We start from the raw sequence: 6,000 nt of genomic DNA, 5'->3' as shown, positions 1-6,000 counted from the left end.
TTCAGCCACTAACTCACTCTGTCATTTCCCCATGAAAGGCTTCTGTTTGCTCAAAGATGAATAAATCATAACTTGGGTTTCTTCCCCAACTGAAAATTTGAGATTCAAGACTTGTAGGCATTTAGTAGGACAGAGAAAGCCATTGGCGGCACTCATAGCCCTCATGCAGGATGGCACTTCCCTTTCTGGCACACAGTGCCTCGTTGCTTTGTGGGTGAGTCTTCATTCTCCAGCCTGATTGTCCTTCAGGTTAGAGACCTTCTCAAATTTCTTATGTGCCTTCATGACACTCAGCATGGCAGTAAATTGCGGATCTGGCAGTCCATTCATGGGCTACATCTAGCTTGCAAGGGTATTTAGTTTGGTTCTTTTAATAAAGGGTATAGCAGGCAAGCAAGGTGCAGTGGCTCACGCCTGTAATCCCAGCACCTTGGGAGGTTGATATACATGGATCACCTGAGGTCAGGAATTCAAGACCAGCCTGGCCAACACGGTGAAACCCCATCTCTACTAAAAATATGAAAACTAGCCGAGTGTGGTGGCACGTGCCTGTAGTCTCAGCTACTTGGGAGGCTAAGTCAGGAAAATAACTTGAACCCAAGAGGCAGAGGTAGCAGTGAACCGAGACCACACCACTGCACTCCTGCCTGGGCAACACAGTAAGACTCCATCTCAAAAAAAAAAGTTTAGCAGGCAGAATCACAGCCCCCAAAGATGTCCACATCCCAATCCCCAGAATCTGTGAATATGCTATCTTATATGGCAAAGGGGATTCTGCAGAGGTAACTGAAGAGTTCTTAATAGTGAAATTATCCTGGGTTCCCTGGGTGGGCCCAATGTAATTACAAGGATCCTTTAAAAGTACATGTGAGGGGCAGAAGAGGCAGAACCAAAGGGATAGCGCCATGAGAGGCACTGCTGACCATGGCAGCTTTGAAGATAGAAGAGAACTATGAGCCCAGGAATGCAGATGGCTTCTAGAGGCTGAAAACAAATTCTCCTGAGAGCCTTCAGAATGAACATCACCCTGCCAACACCTCAATCTTAGCCCAGTGAGACCCTTTTTGGATTTCTGACCTTTGGAAGTGTAAGATCATAAGTTTGTGTTGTTTTAAGCCATTGTTTGGGGTAATGTTACGGCATCACTAGGAAACTCATACAGAGGGAAATGTGAACGTTTTCAGGCAGGACAGGCACTGACTGTATCAGGCCCACAACTTCTCATTGTCCACCACTAGGTTTGATGTGCTCGGTTCTGCTATTTATGCCGCTTGATTAAGCCATAGTTGTCATTCAAGTTATTAACTAATTGGACAGCAAGAACATAAGCCTGGGCATCAGGAGTTGTGGCCCCTAACTCTAGCAGTAATCAGTGAAAAGACTGTGGACATGTCCATTGACCTCATTGGCCTCCCTTTCTTTGTAAAATCAAGGGGTTACACCAGACTGTCTCCAAGGACTCTTTCTACTTGAGAATACCATGGCTCTGTGATTTTTTTGTTCTATGTAATTTGGGTTTGGATGCTGCATTGGCTATTCCTGCCCTGGTGGTAGGATGAGAATAGCTTGTAGCAACAGCAAACATTCACCAAGTGCCTGCCTGGCACAAGACATGCATGGCCTGGGATGAACAAAGAACTCGGACGTCAGCCCCTGAACTTGCCATACGGATGCAGTGCTAGAAAAGGCCAATGAGACCTAGATTCTCTTCAGCACCAGCAATGTTATATTTGTCAAAGGCAACTGATAACTAATGTGCCAGTATAACATTTAAACATTGAAAGTTTTATTTGTTCCCTGAACCAAGGAATGGAAGTTCTTCTACTGTCTTCCCCGCTGCTTTTTAATCTCCCCTGTTTCCTGACACATGCTAAGGTCTGGATATTAACAGCTTAAGTATTGATTATTGCTTTTCCTTCCTCCTAATAGAAAGCAAATAGCAATATGTATTTTTAAAAAAATAATAATATTTTAACATTTTTCTCCACTGAACTTAGAACAGGGAAGGAAGGTTGGGAGAGAAAAGCAGAACATAGGAACACAACACATGGGACGAAAGACAGAGGATAAGAATGTTCCCAAACACAGTTAAAGGAACCAACTTGGCATTTTCTATTCTGAAGGAACTTTTACCATAGGGAGAGAAAGAGGGGCAAGTTGATCAGCTGTGCTAGGGATGGAGCTTAATTGTCTTCCCAAGTAAGAGCTTTGCCCATTAAAGTGGCCCGTAGCTAAGTTTTTTAAATTGCCCTGGTTTTCCAATTTGTAAATCTATGTCTTCTAAAAAGGAAAACACATCTACAATGTCTATATGCTTTAAACATCTTGTTGTACACAACACAATTTTATCTGTCCATTTAAAAATAAGTACATACATGTTAAAGAAATTAAACACGCAAAAATTTAAAAAAGAAAGACACATTTTACTGTCATAAGAAAAAAATGTCTGAGGCAGTAAAATGAGTATGTTCTAGTTCATTGAGCATGATCTCTTCAGGATGCAGCCCCCTAACCCATACTGGAGTTGGGGGAATCTCACCAGGTTTCCTGCGAGGGGAAGCTATGAAGCAATTTGAATGGGAAGTTCCTAGAGATGCAAAACTCACAGCATCAAAAGAATCCAGGGAAAATATATGGCAGAGAGAAGAGGAGCTCATGGCTCCAAACTGTTTTCATCACTATTGTAGTAGGGACAAGTCTTCAGTCTATAAACAGACTGCAAAATAAATATTGCTGTCTATTGTCTCTGATGTGAATTAATTTCTGGCTAAAGTCACATTCCACTGTAGTGTTAGAAAATTTAACTTTAGGGTACATTCCCTTTTCCCCATGATGTGCCGCAGTTCTGGGGTCCTACAACGTATCACCTATCTGACGTGGGAGTGTCCACATGGTCCAGGTGACCACTGAGGCAGCTGCTGTCTAGGCCCACAAGGCGTCATAGTCTGGTGGTCTCCCCGCCGCTGGTGTTCCATGGAATTCTTTGACCAGGCTGCCCACAGCCCTTCTGCCTACACACACTACGCAGCCTCACCTCTAGAGTCCTGCTACCTCTCAAGGTATCCCTGCTGTTCCTGGACCCACAGTCCTCTTTTTGTTCCCCTAACTCTGGAGGGCGTGGTCTTTATCCAGAGCGAGAATGAAGCTCCAATCTAACATTGGCTTCTTCTAGATATTGTTTATATCAGAAATTCTTGTTCTCCCTCTTCCCTCTTCCCAAGTCACTAGGAATTAGACTTTTGGAAAACAAAAGCCAGCAAGACTGTTCCTGTTTTCCAACCTGCCTCATGCCTTCTGAGGCAAGGAGCATGGAGTGGACTGCCTCCTTGAATGGAGGGGGAGAGAAAATACATGGAGGGAAAGAAGGAATGATACCCGGAAGTATTCTGCAGCCACACTAGCTACCCTTTGTGGAGAGCACCCTGTAAAGGGCTGCCGACTCCCAGCTCTTGGAAGGGGAGTGTGCTGTCAGCACCCCTTCTTAGGGGCTTGCATTGCTCTCCCAGCACTAGCAACATGAGACTCAATCAGTGTTTGTTCTTTCTTACCTTCTCTTGGGATTACAACACGAAGGTTGAATTTAAAAGCATTCTGCTCAAAGAGCAAAATTCCTTCTCTCCTGTCAATTTTACTCCATGACAAACCAAAGAACCACTCATCCACTTTGCTGAGTAGCTGCTCAATTGTACATATTGTATTAAGAATTTACTTTCATTGCTCTTCATCTACAAATACCTGTCCATCATGTTCAAATTTCTTAAATTTTTTCAAGTTTTCATTTAACCCAACATATAAAAAAACTATTTCAACATGTAATCAATGTAAAGCTATAAATATTTTACATGTTTTATTAAGTCTTTGTAATCTGGTGTGTATTTTCATTTATGGCATATCTCAATTAGAGCTAGTCACCTTTCAAGTTCTCAATACCTACATATGGTCAGTGGCTACTTTGAATTTTTTTTTAACATTGGCAGCTGGAAAAGTTCATCTTGTTTCATCTCTCTTAGTCTAACATAAAAAGAAAGTAGTACTTTGAATTTAACTAGAATGGCTTTGAAATAGAATCATCATCAACTATTTGGTGAACTCACCTCAGTGAGGCTGCTATTACAGGAATACTAGGAGAAAGGATAGGTACAATTAGTAAAATAAGAATTTATAACTGGTATGTCTGCATTTGTATATCACATAGAGATTTCAGAATATTAAATGGAAGATGTCAAGGAATTCATAGTTCAATAAAAAGAAGGTTCAACTTCTGAAGTACTCCGCACAGAAAGACATAAATGGATTGTTTCAAAATTGCATTTGTCAGCCAACTGCTTGGAATTTGAAATTTTTTTTCATAAAAATGTTATAAACTATGATTTGCTTACCAGGCAAAATCAGACTAAGGTTAAAACAAAACAAGAAAATATAAACACATCAAAACTTTGTATTTCTCCTTAATGTCATTTTAATGGAGAAGAAAAGCTCAGAAGGCATAACCAATCACTTTGTTTAGTTTTAGTCGAGAGTTGAAAAGATATATTGGATTTTCAAAAAGGTTTTAGACTTTTAGGGAATTAGCTTATTGTATTGTATTCTGTCCATGCTCACTTTCTTCTTTGTTCTTCATGCTATATTCATATATTATTATTGCCAATAATCTTAGGGGACATCAGTCACATTCATAGCAATGGAGGACAGCAATCCCAAACACCAAAACAGAAGATTAAGAAGGCCAGGTGCAGTGGCTCACACCTGTAATCCCAGCACTTTGGAAGGCTAAAGCAGTAGGATTGCTTGAACCCAGAAGTTCAAGACCAGCCTGGGTAACATGGTGAGACCCCATCTCTACAAAAAGTTTAAACAATTACACAGGTGTAGTGGTACATGCCTGTAATCCCAGTTACTTAGGAGGCTGAGGTGGGAGGGTCACTTGAGCTTAGGAGGTCAAGGCAGCAGTGAGCCATGATTGCACCACTGCCCTCCAACCTGGGTAACAAAGTGAGACCCTGTCTCAAAAAAAAAAAAAAAAAAAAAGGCCCAGGCACAGTGGCTCACATCTGTAATTCCAGCACTTTGGGAGGCCCAGGTAGGTGGATCACCTGAGGTCAGGAGTTCAAGACCAACCTGACAGGGTGAAACCCCATCTCTACTAAAAAATACAAAAAAATTCGCTGGGCATGGCAACGCGTGCCTGTAATCCCAACTACTCGGGAGGCTGAGACAGGAGAATCGCTTGAACCTGGGAGGCAGAGGTTGTAGTGAGCTGAGATCACGCCATTGCACTCTAGCCTGGACGATGAGAGTGAAACTCTATCTCAAAAAATAAAAAGTAAGAAACTTTGAGAGATGCTAAAGTAACTTTACAGGAAATTAAAGAGAAATGAGAAGGAGAAAAAAGAGTAAAAGTGAGGGAATTGCTTGTAATAGAGAAGTTATTTGAAGTGCAGTTAATGGAACTGAGAAATGAGAAAGGTGTGTGGAATTACCCTAGGAGGAAGGCATGTTAGAAGTGCGCAGAAATCAAAATCCAAATGCCTTCAGACAGGTACATGAAAGAAGCAGGCTGGGCTAGGAACAATAGGAAATAGGGGAGACTGTGGCAAACTAGAGAGTTTCAAGAAATACACATTTTTATGTGTGTGAAACATCAGTGTGAGCCAAAGCCAAAACCTCTGTAAGCCGAGTTTTGCCTGCTGGCCACCATTCAGAACTTTCAGCAAAGAGATGAAAAGCAGACCTGGAGTCAGACTCCCTGGGTTCACATTCCTGCGTCACTACTCAAGATTCTGTGACCTTGATTTCCTCATCTGGGCCAATGCGGTGGCTCATGTCTGTAATCCCAGCACTCTGGGAGGCTGAGGCAGGCAATTACATGAGAGCAAGGGTTCGAGACCAGCCTGGACAACATGGCGAAACAACGTCTGTACTAAAAATACAAAAGTTAGCTGAGTGTTGCAGTGCATGCCTGTAGTCCCAGCCACTTGGGAGGCTGAGGCACGAGAATCA

This window comes from Papio anubis, chromosome 4 (genome assembly GCF_008728515.1).
Source record: "Papio anubis isolate 15944 chromosome 4, Panubis1.0, whole genome shotgun sequence".
In the NCBI taxonomy this organism is placed as follows: Eukaryota; Metazoa; Chordata; class Mammalia; order Primates; family Cercopithecidae; genus Papio; species Papio anubis.
This window is presented reverse-complemented; position numbering follows the sequence as displayed.